Below are 17495 nucleotides of genomic sequence, written 5' to 3' on the forward strand. Positions count from 1 at the left end.
CCTGGAGAGCCAATGATAAACTACAGCTAATCCACACTGATGTGTGTGGTCCCATGAAGACTGAATCTCTAAATGGAAGTAGATACTTTGTGCTGTTTATTGATGATTTCTCTCGGATGGCCTAGGTGTATTTCTTGAAGCAAAAAAGTGAAGTAGTTGTTGTATTTAGAAAATTCAAGCTCCTAGTGGAGAATCAAGCTGGGACAATGATCAAAGCTATAAGGAGTGACAATAGGACAGAATATACATCAAGTGAGTTTAGCTCAATTTGCCAAGAAGCTGGAATTTTGCATCAGTTTACTATTCCTTATACCCCACAGCAGAATAGGGTTAGTGAAAGGAGAAACAGAACCATCATGGAGATGGCAAGATGTATGATGGCAGAGAAGAAGCTTCCCAAGATGTATGATGGTAGAGAAGAAGCGTGCCAAGATGTTTTGGGCTGAAGTTGTCAATACAAGTGTTTATCTCCTGAATAGACTACAACTAAAACAGTCAATAACCAAACTCAAGTTGAAGCGTGGAGTGGAATAAAACCAGCAGTGGGCAACCTAAGAGTATTTCGGAGTATTTGCTATGTCATGGTTCCAGCAAGCAAGAGAACCAAGTTGGATGACAAAGCTGAGATAGGTATCTTTATCGGGTACAACAATCAATCAAAAGGTTACATAGTTTATATTCCTAAGTCCAAGAAGATTGTGATTACAAGGGATGTAAGGGTTGATGAAACATTAGTATGGAACTGGGAAGAGAAGAGAATAGATGAAGGAATTAAGCCACGACAGCAAGAGCCAACAAGGGAACTGATTAATGAGGCAGATTCTGATGAAGAGGAAGAAACTTCAGTAAGAGGAACTAGATCCTTAGCTGAAGTGTATGAAAGGTGCAATTTGGCTATGTTTGAACTCTGGAATTACAATGAAGCTGCAAGGTCAGAAGTGTGGAAAACTGCAATGCATGAGGAGTTTTCAATGATAGAAAAGAATAACACCTAGAAACTTGTTGATAGACTAGGAAATAGAGAGGTGATCTAGGTGAAGTGGATTTTCAAGATGAAAGTAAATCCTAATGGATCAGTCCATAAACACAAGGCAATGCTTGTGGTCAAGGCTTATGGTTAAAGGTTTTGCACAACAGCAAAGGGTTGATTTTTCTGATACTTTTGCGACATCATTAGGTTGTTACTTGCGTTTGTAGCTCAATTTGATTGGAAAATTTTCTAGTTGGATGTTAAATCAGCATTCTTGAATGGCTAGATTACTGGGGAGATCTATGTGGAACAGCCAGAAGGCTATAAGGTTAGAGGTAAAGAGGACCAGGTGTATCTGCTGAAGAAGGCTTTGTATGGCCTATGGCCTAAAGCAAGCTCCTAGAGCCTGGTATATCTGGATAAATGACCACCTATGTAACTTAGGATACACTAGGAGTCCTAATGAACATACACTCTATGTTAGAAAGACTGAAAGTGGCTTGACTGTGGTCTCATTGTATGTTGATGACTTGCTGATTACAGGAAGCAACTCTGAAGAATTGAATTAGTTCAAGACAGCCATGCAAAATGAATTTGAAATGACTAATTTAGGATTGATGATTTACTTTCTCGGTATGGAAATAAGTTAGTCTATAGATGGAATTTTTGTGTGCCAACAGAGGTATGCAAGTGAGATACTCAAGAAGTTTGGCATGGAAGGTTGTAAACCTATGGATACTCCATTGGTTCCCAACCTAAAGCTGAGCAAAGAGGATGGTGTAGAAAGAGTAGATGAAAGTCAGTATAGAAGTCTGGTTGGTTGCCTTTTGTAACTTACAGCCACTAGATCTGATCTCATGTTTACTGCAAGTTACCTTTCTAGGTTCATGAGCAATCCAAGTGAGCTGTATTTTAGAGCAGCCAAGAGAGTTTTGAGGTATGTGAAAGGGAGCACAATGGTTGGTATTTGGTTTAAGAAATCAGAAAATTTGGAGCTATTGGGATACATTGACAGTGACTAGGGTGGATCCCTTGATGACCTGAAGAGCACCTCTGGTTATGTGTTTTACAGAAATTCAGGTGCAGTTTGTTAGTTGTCAAAGAAGCAAGAGACTGTGGCTTAGTCCATAGTAGAAGTAGAGTACATCTCTGCTGCTGCTATCGTGAACCAAGTTGTATGGCTAAGGAAAATCATGGATGATTTGAAGCAAACTCAGGGAAGTCCAACACTAATTTTTTGTAACAATCAGTCTGCTGTAGCCATGGCCAAAAATCTTGTACTCCACGGCAGAACCAAGCACATTAAGATCAAGTATCATGCCATGAGGGAAGCTGAACAATTAATGTGGGGAACTCAGTTTGGTGCACTGCAAAGGAGAAAATCAGATTGCTGACATTATGACAAAAGCCTTGTCCAAAGCCAAGTTTGAAGACTTAAGGCTAAAACTTGGTGTTTCCAGTAAAAGTATCAAGTAGGAGTGTTGAAATCATGATATTTTGTTGGAAATGCAATGTTCAAGGGTTGGTTGTTTGAAGTTGTTTTTTGGCGCCAAGGAAGAGTAGTGTGCTGTGTTGGAAGAATTAGTTTTGGGGAAGCTGGATGATATTTTGTGTTGTGATGTAATTAGGTAGATGCAGCCGTAAATATGGCTTTATGTCCCTTAATTGTAATGCATTAGTTCACATTGTTTGGCTTAGTTTTAAACATGCAAAAAAGTCCCTGATATAGTGGTTGTAACAGTGGACTGCAAGCATTATATTGTGTATAAGTTATGCTTAATTGTTCAATGAATGTAGCTTGTTCTCTCTGGTTTTTTCTCTCTTAGTATAATCTAGCATTCAAGCCAACAAAAATACCGAATCCATTAATCACACATTTCCCTCTACATTCTCTAGGAATTAACAAAGGCACCAAAGGATGTAGTCTCAAAGTCTCTTTTACTACTAGGTGCAAGAATTTCATTCAGCGATGCTTGTTTCATCGATCTTGCCTTTTCTATTCCCTCACCTCAGCTTGTGCCTTCTCCAGTACTCATGTATTTTTCATCATTTCACACATTGCCCAATCTATAGTAGTCGCAACTATCTCTCTACCAGCACCAAAAATGTCCTGAAAAGAGGATTTATAAAGATAACTCAACATATGCTTTTACATCTTAATGTTAAATATAACTTTCTCTCAAATCAGGAAATTTAAACCAAAAAGAAAAAATATATATATCAGCATACAGTGTGACTTTGGCCGTGGACAGGTCTGGACTTCTCTTGATATGTCAAGTGTTTTCTAACATGAAAACCGTAGATCTAAATGATTCTACATGTAAAGCAATGGGTGAGGTGCACATACAAAGTGGCAAGTTTCCCAAGTGTTAGGTGGTTGGTATTGAGTGGCCTACAAATCTAATTAGAGACAAATTATTAAGAATGTGTACCAGTTTTTTGGTCTTGGTCAATGTCTTTATTAATTGGGTACAATAATCTAGGTCTACAACCCAATCTAATAACCTCTGACATGACAGTTCGTCATTGGTTAGCTTGCAAATGAGCAGGCAGGACTCATACAAGCAGGTGGGACCCATTTTGCAAACTGACCAATGACAAACTTCCATGTCAAGGGTTGTGAGAAAAGATTGTGAGATCGGGTTGTGAAACTAGTATTTTCGAGTCACATTAAGTATAAATATCAAGTAGTATGGTAGTTTGTCAAATTGTGCTCACATGGAAATAGTGCATTGGAAAAGAAAATAATTAATAGACTAAATGAAAAGAGACCATAGGACATAGGATTAAGAAGTTTAAACTAACTCATGATTTGGCTTGAATTAAGTTTAGTTATACTATATGCAGTAATTAATGTGCAAGAAGTACTTACCGAGACCACTGCTTTGATGTTATCAATAGTTAAGGGAAGTTCAAGATCACCATGCTATTGAACTTTAAAAAGAACATCAACCAGATCTTCGTCTTCTCCACTCTTGTCAATGTTTAACGTTTCCCGCCTCTTATTGTGGTCAGTTATAACTTTTTTCAACTATTCTATCAACTTCTTGATGCAGCTTCTCTACCTGAGACTTGATTCTAGTGATCCATTACTGGAGAAAATTAATGGAAGAAAATAGATCAGAAATATTAAAACCTACCGTCACTTTTATAGTTTCTTCCATCACTGATATAAATAATCCTTGATCTTTGGATTTTCTACCAAAAGTTGCCCTGGAAGTGATACCATATATTAGTAAGACAATTTTCTCTGTAAGGTTAATTGGTGATCTTGCATTTGAACCAATCCAATCAATGAGAGTATGTTGAAATGTTGGCATATCAGGTGCCAAAAGACCAGGTCAAAATCAGTTGGAAAAACTACAAATTACTACAGACTTAGTTAACAATCTACAGATATGACTTTGCTTGATTTTAGCTATAATTTGTTTATGATTTTTTAGCTGTAACAGCCCTTGATCTTTGCATCTAGCTTAGGTTATCTCAAAAATGTATAAATAACTAGCTGTGGATGAAAGAAATAAGAATAGTTTTTTAGCTTCAATTCATTTGCTTCACATTATATTAGTGGTAGCGCGCCGAATGCACCAAATTAATTAACCTTACTAACCTAACTACTAAATTGTATATAGGGTGAGCAAGGGTCGATCCCACAGGAAATGATTCAATTAAATCCTATATTCTATGCCAATAGCCAGAATGAAAACAACACAATAAAACCCTAAACAGTGAACAGGACAACACAACAAAGTAATGAAAGGGGTTTGTAATCAAGGCAAACTAAAGTAAAACAAACGATGGTAGAAAATATCAGATTAAAAGCAATCAGTTCTCTGTTCAAGATCCACTAAACATGCATTGGACATGAACTAACCGTAACACTGTTCTATCTCGTTATTATAGAACTATTGACCCTAGGAAAAAACAAGATCTGTTACCCGAATTCTCCCTTAATCGTCACTACTAAAATAAGCTTTTCAAGTAGATCCTAACCCTCGAACAACCTAGAATAAGCTCTTTAAGTTTAATTCAATGGCAACCTTAAGAATTAGGAAAATAGATCAATCTAAGCAACAATCACACAAGCTTGGATTATTTAACTTAGGTTATGTTATTCAAGATGATAGAATGAAAACTTGTCCATAATCATCTATCATCATGTGTTACCACTGAATAGAAAAAAGACAATTACGGATCACAATTCCTAATTCTAACAAATAAAATTCTGATTAAACAATTCAGCAGGCCATTACTAAATCACCCAAACAGAAAATTATAAACAATCAAAACAAAATAACATAAACAATTCCAATAAAAACGAGATTAAGAATAATGTTACTGAAGTTAGGTTACACCAATGACATGAATTTAGGCTTCAAAATCCCCTTGAACTGAAGAAGAAAGATCAGCCGGCACATCTTGACCTTGAAAGTAAAAACTCTAAAAAAAATCAAACTATACTGCCTTCCCCCTATTTAATCTAAAAACTTCTAATTAAATAGCATGTGTTTTCCTTAATTCTTCCCAGGAATCATGAAATTTCTTTCCTAGACGTTTCCTAGAAGATAGACTTCTAGATTTGTCAAAATCTTATCAGATATGGAAAACAGAATTCGTCTCCAGCTTGCACCAGGATTCTGGCAATGTAAAAGATCTTTCTGGGCTTGGTCACTTCATAAAAATTGTAGTCCCAGATGTGTAGATGAATATGGGCATTTTGAATTACCCATTTTCGATATCTGACGCTCTAGTTAGGCCCGTTCAAAGATTCAATACTCAGCTAAGGAATCCTTCTGCGACTAGGATTCCATGTCTGGTATTGCAACAACTATTGAGAACACAAACAAACTTGGATTCTCACCCATAATACCTTCCTGAAAAGCTTGATTCGTCTACTTTAATTTCTCTGAAGAACACTTTTGCAATCGAGGAATCTAGATCCCTGAAAAACCTGAAAAACATAGCACTGGTCAGAATAACAACAATTCTGGAATTTCCTAATCTTTTATCACTTATTTCCTAAAGTCTATCCAACTATGCCAAACTCACAAAATAAACTATAATCAACTCAAATATGCATAAAACATAACAAAAAACATAATATGGAAGGAATAAAAATATCTAAATTACACTCTTATCAATTAGCTTTGCCTATTGTCTACATTCAATCCATAAACACTCTTAACATTAACAAAGCAAAGTTAACCACCTTGAAATTACAATAATTGGTATTAGAGCCCTATTGGTCTTATAGGACCTATCAAAACCAGTAAAACACAAACACAACTTCACTCAAGCAAATGGCCAGCAACAGTCTTTCCTTGGTTACACCTCAAGTCTTCACTTGCGAGAAATACACCATCTGGTCAGTGAAGATGCAAAATACTTAGAGGCTTTTGATCTTTGGGAAGTTATAGCTGAAGATAGACTTGTTCCTCCACTTCCCAGAGATCCAACTCTAGCTCAAATCAAAGCCAACATTAAGGAAAAGACCAAAAGATCCAAGGCAAAAACAGTAATCTAGAATTCAGTCTCTGATTCTTACATCTCCACTGTAAAAATTGGCAAAGGAGATCTTATGCAAGTAGAGGGAAAATGCACAATTGTTGTTACAACACGCAAGGGTGTCAATTTGATCTCTGATGTTTTGTATGTGCCCAACCTCAACCAAAACCTTTTAAGTGTTGGTCAAATGCTTGAAAAAGATTATTATTAAGAGTTCAAGAATAATGTATGCACTATATTTGAACCTAAATGCCTAATGGTGCTGAATTGTTGAGTATCAAGATGAAAGGGAAAACATGTACCCTTGATTGGGATGAAGGAGAGTCTGCCAACTCTGGAACAGAAGCTGGAGACATGAATGTGATGAAAGTAAGAGCTTCGATTGATTCTTTGATATCTTCCTTTAATACGTGAATCACAGAGCTGTAGGAACTTGTAATCGCCTGAGTAAAAGCGATAGAGCTGCAAATTTGAGTGCTCAAGGACTGATTGAGTAAGGAGACCAAGGCTATTCCTGAAGCTAAAAGACTCGTAGATGTATCGCTACGACAGCGGAAGATACTGCAAAACATGTTTGTCTAATGTTTCCTCACATTTGGCTCAGAGAATGACCATGTTAGATTTGGATACTACTAGATGTTCGCTTCCAAAAGACCCTAAACTACTTGATGGTGCGTCACTGAAACCAGGCGAGCCAACAGTAATACCCAAGGAGAAAAAGAGTCTTGGCTCTCCACCATTATGGTACATAACTACCAATGAACTGGATTCTCTATCCTCATATATGAGAGGAAGGCTTACACTTGAGAAAGTTAATGTAGCAATCAGTGACATGGCAACATATGTAGAAGAAAATGCCCAAATTATTTCAGCCACAAAGAAGAAGCTGGTGGAGAACCTTTGGGAAAGAGCCCTGGAGTTGAGAGATATTGCAACAACAGAACCAGTTAAGAGGAAACATTTCTTCCTTGAGACTGACATGAAAGGACTAGCATTGAAGTTTGACAACACCGGAAAAGCAATACTCACTGTCCTTCGTCACTAGATGCCAAGGAGGAGTGTTGAAATGTTGGCATATCAGGTGCCAAAAGACCAGGTCAAAATCAGTTGGAATAACTGCAGATTACTGCAGACTTAGTCNTCTAAGGATGATATTAATTTCAATAATTCACATCCATATAATTTTTGATTTCATTACATTTCAAGATAATTCGAAAACATAGCATTATCTACGGCTTCACTGTATCTTCATCATGCCATTTGTCCGAATGTCCACGTATCTGTTCCCAAGCATAAAAAAATATGAAACAAATATGATGGGATATAGTATTTGGGATACAACTTTTCACATATGTGTTTGTTTTATTACTTAAAAAGCTGCATTCAATAAATACTACTCCTGCCATATTTGACATCCTTTATTCCTTTCTTCTTCAATCTTATGTTGGTGGGGTTTACATCCTTTATTCCTTTCTTCTTCTCCTCTTTATTTCTTCAGTCTCTCTCTCCCTTAACCACCGTGATAAGTCTCTCTTCCACCTGCCATCTGCCCTTCTTTCTTCTTTATTTCTTCAGTCCCTCTTCTTCCAAACACCAACCACCGCTGCAACTTCTGATCTGAACTATTCCGGCGCACAACTCCCTCCTTCTTTCACATATAGACAACATAAAGACCTTACGTATAATATAACGACTGAATTGTAGAAAGCATATATAATTAGGTCGTAGTTGTTAATGAAGTATATGTATTCAAAATATTTTAAGGATTTATAGTTAGTAGTTTCTTTATATATGTATTAATGTGGTATTTTTAAATAGTTAAATTAATACTTAAAATTAATATGAGTTTTTTTTAATATTTAGTGATTATAAAATTATCAATCAAATGTTTAATATTATTAAAATGTGAATTGTTAAATTTTTAGGTTATAATAATAAATTGTTTCAACAAAATGTATCATAATATTATATTAATAAATTATTTATAAAAAATACATCAAACAAATATTTAATAATTTATTCATTATAAATAATAAGGTTAAAACACTCTAACAAACATTTTATTATTTAAATCTTATTCTCGTAATAATAATCTAATTTAAATTCTTAATATTATTTCAAAAATTTTATTTAAAATAACAAAACAAACTAACCATTAATTTCAATAATTTACATCCATTTAATTTTGTAATTTCATTACATTTCAAGATAATTAAAAATATGAAACAAATCAGAGACCAAATGACATTCCTGGGCATCTTCTAACGGCACCAAATGGGATGTACTCAAAACTGGTCCGTTGTGGTCAACCGAATGATTAAGGAACCTCTGGATTGAAGATCTCGGGTTCACTCCAATATTCTGGATCTCTCTATTGCCCATGCATTAACAATGATTTTCTCACCTCAGCTTGTGCCTTCTCTAGCACTCTTGTATTTCTATCATTTCGCACATTGCCCAATCTATTGTTGTAGCAGCTGTCGCACACCAGCACCAAAAAGTCCTGAAAAGAGGATTTATGAACAGATCTCAGCTCAAGGACAAATTTTTACTTTTAAAATGTATCAATTTTACCGCTTAAAATCTAATATTCTCTTTGCTCCATATTTTCCCAACTCTTAATTTGGTCCCCTAAATACGATTTCCAGATTTCACCATCACCGCTGCTTTAGCTATGAATTTAAGGCTAGTGGGTGCCGAGCAAAATACGAAGCTGGCAAAGTGTCCTTTTGGGAGTGTTAGGCGTTTGGTATTGTGGGGCTAATAATCTGATGATTGACCAGACCTTTGTCTTTGTCAATGTTCAGTATCAATTGGGCAGCCTAATCAAGTGAGCATATGCTCAGTAGTATGACCGTTGGTCAAATTGTGCTCACATGGAAAATATTGGCTTAAAAAAAAAACATCAAACAAAGTAAATGGAAAGAGAAACAGATTAAGGAGTTTAAACTAATGATTTGACTTAATTGAAGTTTTAGTTTCACTTACCGAGACCACTACTTTGATGTCGGCCATGGTTAAGGGAATTCAAGGAGTAATGTACATTACCGATGGTGTGTACGATTTTGTGTACCGAATGACGTGGCACAATCCTGACGTTTATTTTTATCAGTAATATATAAAGGCCAAGATTTTGCCACGTCATTGGTGCACAAATCGGTACACACCAGTCGGTAACTGTAACATTTTTCAAATTCAAGATCACAAAATGACGTAGGGAGGAATTAGGAACTTCCGTGCTTTGACAACTTGAACTGGAAACAGATTTTAATTGGACAGAATTTTGTTCAAAACAGATGCATGAGGGTGACCCGACCGCTTATGCCAAATCATATGATATGGCAATGTCTATTTACAGCAAGACAATGCAAATCAGGAGTGAAATGTTGCAATCATCATGCAGAGCTGAAGTAGACAAAGACGCATCAGATTCATATTAGAGTTAATAAGAAGGTGTAGAGACAATATGATAGACTGATTAGACTGATTATTCGGTGAACAAGTTGTGAATGTAGAAGGGGTATGTTTGAAGAACATTGATAGGCAAGATAGTCCTAGATATACAACCAGAATCAAACAAATTCTTTTCTGACCAGAGTTTGCAGTAGCAATAAAAGTAGAAGAAATGATTCGGATTGAGCAGATGGAATGTTGAGTTGATACAACCTCCCTCTGTCGGGACTTGTCCTTACAACACAACAATTAGAATCAAATCCAGAGTCACATGTTTACTTTGTGAATTTAGAGATACTTAGTAGATTTTTTGTAATTTTGAGAACTCAAAGAATATTTTTAAAATGCAAACACTTAGATGGTAAAGCACTTGGTAAAAGAAAATGTGGGCATGTGAAATAGCAAGATACTCATCATTACTAACTTGCAGTTTCTCTTTTTGCTCTTCTTCACCAGAATTCATGCTCATACCCGCTTTTTCCTTCCCAACAAGCCTTTCCCACCAGGTCCGGTTACCTTCCGGTGAACTCCACCACTGGCTCAGCCATTTTCTCACACCTATGAAGCACAAACACCACTTCACCCTCTTCTCAAACCCACTTCTCATTTGGCTCCAGGGCGGGCCTGGGGTCATCCATGATTGGTAACTTTCTTGAACTCGGCCCTAGGCGGGTCAACTTTTTCACACGCAAAACGTCGAACACTTGGCCTTAACTAATTCAGGCTCTTGGAACGCATCTTTGGCTCTTTTTGTTGATAATCCCATTGGAACCGGATTTAGTTTTGCGCAACTGAAGAAGAAATCCCAAGAGATCAATTTTCCGTTGCTAAGCATCTTTTCATAGCGATTTCTGGGTTTCTTGATCGATCCCTTGTTTAAAACTAGACCGGTTTATTTTTACTGGGGAAAGTTATGAGGAAAGTATGTTCCTGCAATTGGGTACTACACTTTGAAGAAGAATCTGAACTTGCCAGAGACAAAAAGAGTGAACTTGCAAGGAGTTGCAATTGGGAATGGATTAACAGACCCAGAAACCCAAATCACAACTCACGCTTTAAAAGCTTATTTTCAGGTTTGATCAATGAGAGGCAAAAGAGTGAAATTGAAAGGCTCAATGGGAGGCAGTTAAGTTAGTTAAATGGGAATTGGAGTGAGGCAACAAATGCAAGAAATGGTATGATTACACTAAGCAGATTCCTTATAAAAAAGTTTGGTGACAACGCTTTTACAAATTGAAGAGGTGAAAAAGGCCTTGGGGGCCAAAGAAAGCAGTTTTTGATGAATGTAGTGATGTTGTGGGGGATGTTTTGCATGAAGATGTGATGAAGAGTGTGAAATATATATATATCTAACTGTACACTTTTTTTTGTTCTATGAAGAAGGTAGAGGATGATAAGGAATGGGAATAATTTGCAGGTTTTCTTTCTTCCAACTGTTAAACCAAAGGTTCTGTCATGTCCAAATGTCATTCTTCATCCACTGGGAAGTTTCCAATCAAAATGGTACAGAAACATCGCGAGAGGAAGTTCAACATTAGCTAAACAAATGACATTCCTGGGCATATCTCCGACCGGCACCAAATGGAATGTACTCAAAACTGGTCCCCTTGTAGTCCACAGATAGGTTAAGGAACCTCTCTGGATTGAAGATCTCTGGTTACTCCAATATTCTGGATCTCTTCCTATCGCCCATGCGTTAACAATGACTCTAGTTTTGATGGGTATGTCGAATCCATTAATCATACATTTCCTCTACATTCTCTTGGAATTAACAAAGGCCCGGAGGATGTAGTCTCAAAGTCTCTTTTACTACTAGCTGCAAGAATTCATTTCGGCGACGCTTGTTTCATCGATCTTGCCTTTTCTATGTAGAATCCCTCACCTCAGCTTGTGCCTTCTCCAGCACTCTTGTATTTTTCATCATTTCACACATTGCCCATCTATAGTAGTAGCAGCTGTCTCCACAGCCACAAAAATGTCCTGAAAAGAGGATTTATGAAAAGATCTCAGCCAAGGACAAACTCTGTTTACAAACATATGCTTTCACATCTTAGTGTTAAATATAACTCTTTCTCAAATCAGGAAATTAAACAAAAAGAAAAAAAAAATATATCTATCAGCACACAGTGTGACATTGGCCGTGGACAGGTCTAGACCTCTCGTGAATGTCAAGAGTCTTCTAACATCACAACCGTAGATCTAAATGACTCTACATGTAAAGCCAATGGGTGAGGTGCAATAACAAAGTGGCAAGTTTCCCAAGTCTTTGGTGGTTGGTATTGAGTGGCTCACAAATTAATTAGAGACAAATTATTATGGTTGAGTACCAGTTTGTCTTTGTCAATGTCTGAATTAAGTTTATATTACTACGCAGTAACTAATATGCAAGAAGTACTTACCGAGACCACTGCTTTAATGTTGTCCATAGTTAAGGGAAATTCAAGATACCCATGCTGTTGAACTTTCAAGAGGACATCAACCAGATCTTCAGCTTCCCACTCTTGTCGATGTTAACGTTTGCCGTCTCTTCTTGTGGTCATTTATAATTTTTTCAACTATTTATCAGCTTCTTGATGCGCTTCTCTACCTGAGACTTGATTCCAGTGATCCATGGGAAAAATTAATGGAAGGAAAAAGATCTGAAATATTAAAACCTGCCGACACTTTTACAAATCTTCCATCACTGATATAAATATTCCTGATTTCGGATTTGCTGCCAAAGGCTGCCCTGGAAGTGATCTATAAATCAGTGAGATAATTTTCTCTGTAAGGTCGATGGTGATCCCGCTTTTGAGCAATCCAATCAATGAGACAGGCACACTCTTCCTCTCTAATTGATCGGAAAGACAGGACTCTTTCGCGCTGAAAAGCTCCAACATGCAAATTTTTCGCAATGTGCTCCAAGAATCACCATATGGTGCAAAGATTATATCAGATGAATCATAAGACATGATATTTGCTGCTGCATTTGAGGCCTTGATGCAAAGTTTATACATGGGTTTTCATAACTTCTCTGGCATATCCGGCGATGAAACAACCACCGTGGAAACTTCCCCGAGTGTAGGTGCATAAATGGTCCATTTTCTTGCCAAGTCTCTTAATCTGTGATGGGGAGAGCCTCCGACTGGTGCAAGTTTCCGAGAGAGGTAATCTTGAGGGCCCTGGAGGCAAATGCAAAGTTTTGTCAACGGTTTTGTATCTCGTCCCTATTTCAGAACCATTAAGAGAAAGAGAGAGAGAGGGGAAGGATTGAGAAGGTGGGAAATACAAATCCATGAGAGAAAAGAAAGATGAAAGGATGGGGATTAATGCGCCTTGTTGACCCTTTTAAATACCTTTTAACTTAAGGAGCGCCTGATTTTAGCTATAATTTGTTTATGATTTTTTAGCTGTAACAGCCCTTGATCTTTGCATCTAGCTTAGGTTATCTCAAAAATGTATAAATAACTTGTTGTGGATGAAAGAAATAAGAACAATTTTTCAGCTTCAATTCATTTGCTTCACATTATATTAGCGTTGCCTATTGTCTACATTCAATCCATAAACACTCTTAACATTGGCAAAGCAAAGTTAACCACCTTGAAATTACAACAGAGTGGTAGCCACCTCTTCCTCTCTAATTGATCGAAAAGATATGACTCTTCTCACGCTGAAAAGCTCCAACATGCAAATTTTTTGCAATTGTCTCCCAGAATCACCATATGGTGCAAAGATTATATCAGTAGAATCATAAGACATGATATTTTTTGCCAGCATTTGAGGCCTTGATGGAAAGTTTATATCATGCGTTTTCATAACTTCTCTGGCATACTTCAGCGACGAAACAACCACCGTGTAAACTTCCCCGAGCTATAGGTGCATAAATGATCCATATTTCTTGGCCAAGTGTCTTAATTTGTGATGGGGTAGAGAGCCTCCCAGCTGGCACAAGTTTTCGATGAGAGGCCATCTTGAGGGCCTTGGAGGCAAATGCAAAATTTTGTCAACGGTTTTGGATCTCGTCCCTATTTTAAGGACCATTAATAGAAAGAGAAGAAAATAGGATTATTAAATCCCCCAACCATGAAGATCATGACAACTTTGATTAAAACAAAATATTAATATACACAAAATTGCATCCTCAAACACAAAGTTAAGATAAATAGGTATCACTAGAGACGTAACCATTTAAAGTTGTTTATTTCTTGTTGCGGTTGGTTTAGAGATCACAATTGTACCCAAATTTCCGAGTACCTAGCCCGGCCCGTACGAGCCGAGCATTAGCCGCTGTATGTGGGGATGGGCACAAGCCTGGGTATGGTTTTAGGGCCCGACCCTTAGACAACCATTGTCAGGCTCGACCCAGCTCGAGTTTTTTTCATTTAAAAAAATTAAAATTTTATTTTATTTGATTATGATTTTGAAATGAATTTATGATAACAATCAATTGTGATTTCAGTCAAACCCAAGATCCCTTGTCCACCATATTAATCTATACACATAAAAAGTATGGTGATTAAAGCAAGAGATACTATTAATTAAGTTAATATGAATGACAAAGAAAAGTATATCAAAGATTGTCCATGAGAAAATAAATTATAGAAATTAACATGGGCTAGGACTAGGAGTCACAAAAAGCCCATTGGGCCAAGCCTGGGCATTACCCGATATCCCTGCAACAGGCCCAAGCTAGGGTCATGGGGTCAGGCCTACGCTTAGGCCAAGGTGTACTCGGTCCCAGCCTGCCCAGCCCATTGCCATCTCTAAGTTGTTTGCTTATTTCTATAGGTCAATCTTATTCGCATTGTGTATTAATTTTATGAGATGCTTTATAGCGTGTCCACCAAAATCCAAAACAAAGAAGATAACAACATTTCAAGCAATTAACCATTTTGAGGTGGAGCGATAGAGACTATTAAGTGTATTACTTAACAGGTTTTGAGTTCGATTCTTCTCGATTACTAATAGGGGTGGTCACTAGAGAGTTTACTCGGTCGTTAATTTTAGGGTTTTGAGGATTAGTTGAGATACACCCAAACTAACCTAAGGACCCTAGTCACTATATATATATATATATATCAAGCAACAATCACATGCCATAAAATAGGATTATTAAATCTCCCAACCATGAAGATCATGACAACTTTGTTTAAAACAAAATATTAATATATTTGATAAAACTGTTAATTTTTTGTTGCGGTCGGTTGCTTATTTCTATAGGTCAATCTTATTTGCACTGTGTATTAATTTTATGAGATGCTTTACTGCTTGTCCAACAAGTGTTTGATAAAATTACTGGCTGCACACAAACGACCAGGGCAATTGTATCAAGTACCCAAAACTGTATTCTAGAATTTTGATGCTAAATTCTGTATTGGGCCTGCTCAATTCAACTGTAAAGTTCATTCTGTCATAAACAATCTGAACTTTACACTGAGATTTATTCAAAATTAGTCCCCTTCAGTGAAGATTGATTCACCACACATGTTGAAGAATAATGAACACATATCACAAGATGCTTAAAAATTTAAGAAACACTTGAATTAGGAGGGGATTCAAATTCTTTTATCTCTAAATTGGGACTAAGAAAGCAGACCTTTAAATTGATTATTGTGGGCAGGCCAAATACAGAATTTATAAAGAAAAACTCTCTGTATTGGACCATATTATGAGGAAGTTGAGATATTGAACATCAGAAGAAATATACAATTTCAACACCAAAGCAAAATGTAAATGCTCTGTTAGATCTTCACAATGTCACATTAGTTCCTCAGTCATACCAAGTCTAAACTTTACACTGAGATTTATGAATCCCCATCTTTTACCACTGTGAAATATTTATGAATAATAGATCAGTTTTTTTTTTTTTTTTTTTTTTTTTTTTTTTTTTTGGCTTATGAAGAAGGTGGAGGATGATAAGGAATGGGAATAATGCGCAGGTTGTCTTTTCTTGCAACTGTTATACCAAAGGCCTCGGTCATGTCGAAATCTTCTTCTTATCTCACTGGGAAGTTTCCAATCAAAATGGTAGAGAAACATCGCAAGAGGAAGCTCAACGTTAGCTAGACCAAATGACATTCCTGGGCACTCTTCTACCGGCACCAAATGGGATGTACTCAAAACTGGTCCGCTTGTGGTCAACCGAATGATTAAGGAACCTCTGGATTGAAGATCTCGGGTTCACTCCAATATTCTGGATCTCTTCCTATTGCCCATGCATTAACAATGACTTTTCTCACCTCAGCTTGTGCCTTCTCTAGCACTCTTGTATTTCTCATCATTTCGCACATTGCCCAATCTATTGTTGTAGCAGCTGTCGCACTACCAGCACCAAAAATGTCCTGAAAAGAGGATTTATGAACAGATCTCAGCTCAAGGACAAATTTTTACTTTTAAAATGTATCAATTTTACCGCTTAAAATCTACATATTCTCTTTGCTCCATTATTTTCCCAACTCTTAACTTTGGTCCCCTAAATACGATTTCCAGATTTCACCATCACCGCTGCTTTAAGCTATGAATTTAAGGCTAGTGGGTGCCGAGCAAAAATACGAAGCTGGCAAAGTGTCCTTTTGGGAGTGTTAGGCGTTTGGTATTGTGTGGCCTAATAATCTGATGATTGACCAGACCTTTTGTCTTTGTCAATGTCAGTATCAATTGGGCAGCCTAATCAAGTGAGCATATAGCTCAAGTAGTATGACCGTTGGTCAAATTGTGCTCACATGGAAAATATTGGCTTAAAAAGAAAACATCAAACAAAGTAAATGGAAAGAGAAACAAGATTAAGGAGTTTAAACTAATTGATTTGACTTAATTGAAGTTTTAGTTTCACTTACCGAGACCACTACTTTGATGTCGGCCATGGTTAAGGGAAATTCAAGGAGTAATGCTACAGTTACCGACTGGTGTGTACCGATTTTGTGTACCGAATGACGTGGCACAATCCTGACCGTTTATTTATTATCAGTTAATATTAATCAACGGCCAAGATTTTGCCACGTCATTCGGTGCACAAAATCGGTACACACCAGTCGGTAACTGTAACATTTTTCAAATTCAAGATCACAAAATGACGTAGTGGAGGAATTAGGAACTTCCGTGCTTTGACAACTTGAACTGGAAACAGATTTTAATTGGACAGAATTTTGTTCAAAACAGATGCATGAGGGTGACCCGACCGCTTATGCCAAATCATATGATCATGGCAATGTCTATTTACAGCAAGACAATGCAAATCAGGAGTGAAATGTTTGCAATCATCATGCAGAGCTGAAGTAGACAAAGACGCATCAGATTCATATTAGAGTTAAAAGAAGTTGTAGGAGACACTTTAATGATAGACTGATTAGACTGATTATTCGGTGAACAAGTTGTGAATGTAGAAGGGGTAGTGTTTGAAGAAAATTGATATGGCAAGATAGTCCTAGATATACAACCAGAATCAAACAAATTCTTTTCTGACTCAGAGTTTGCAGTAGCAATAAAAGTAGAAGAACTGATTCGGATTGAGCAGATGGAATGTTGAGTTGATACAACCTCCCCTCTGTCGTGGACTTGTCCTTTACAACACAACAATTAGAATCAAATT

At 36.9% G+C, this 17495-nt stretch overlaps 3 pseudogenes; 2 read left to right on the forward strand and 1 right to left on the reverse strand.

The window, feature by feature from the left end:
• The first annotated feature begins 6829 nt into the window (after positions 1-6829).
• Positions 6830-7520, forward strand: LOC116142005 (annotated as a pseudogene).
• Positions 7521-10286: 2766 nt separating this feature from the next.
• Positions 10287-11281, forward strand: LOC116142034 (annotated as a pseudogene).
• A 120-nt stretch (positions 11282-11401) lies between these two features.
• LOC116142035 lies at positions 11402-17206 on the reverse strand (annotated as a pseudogene).
• Between the last annotated feature and the right edge of the window lie 289 nt (positions 17207-17495).

This window comes from Pistacia vera, unplaced genomic scaffold (genome assembly GCF_008641045.1).
Source record: "Pistacia vera cultivar Batoury unplaced genomic scaffold, PisVer_v2 Contig404, whole genome shotgun sequence".
Lineage (NCBI taxonomy): Eukaryota > Viridiplantae > Streptophyta > Magnoliopsida > Sapindales > Anacardiaceae > Pistacia > Pistacia vera.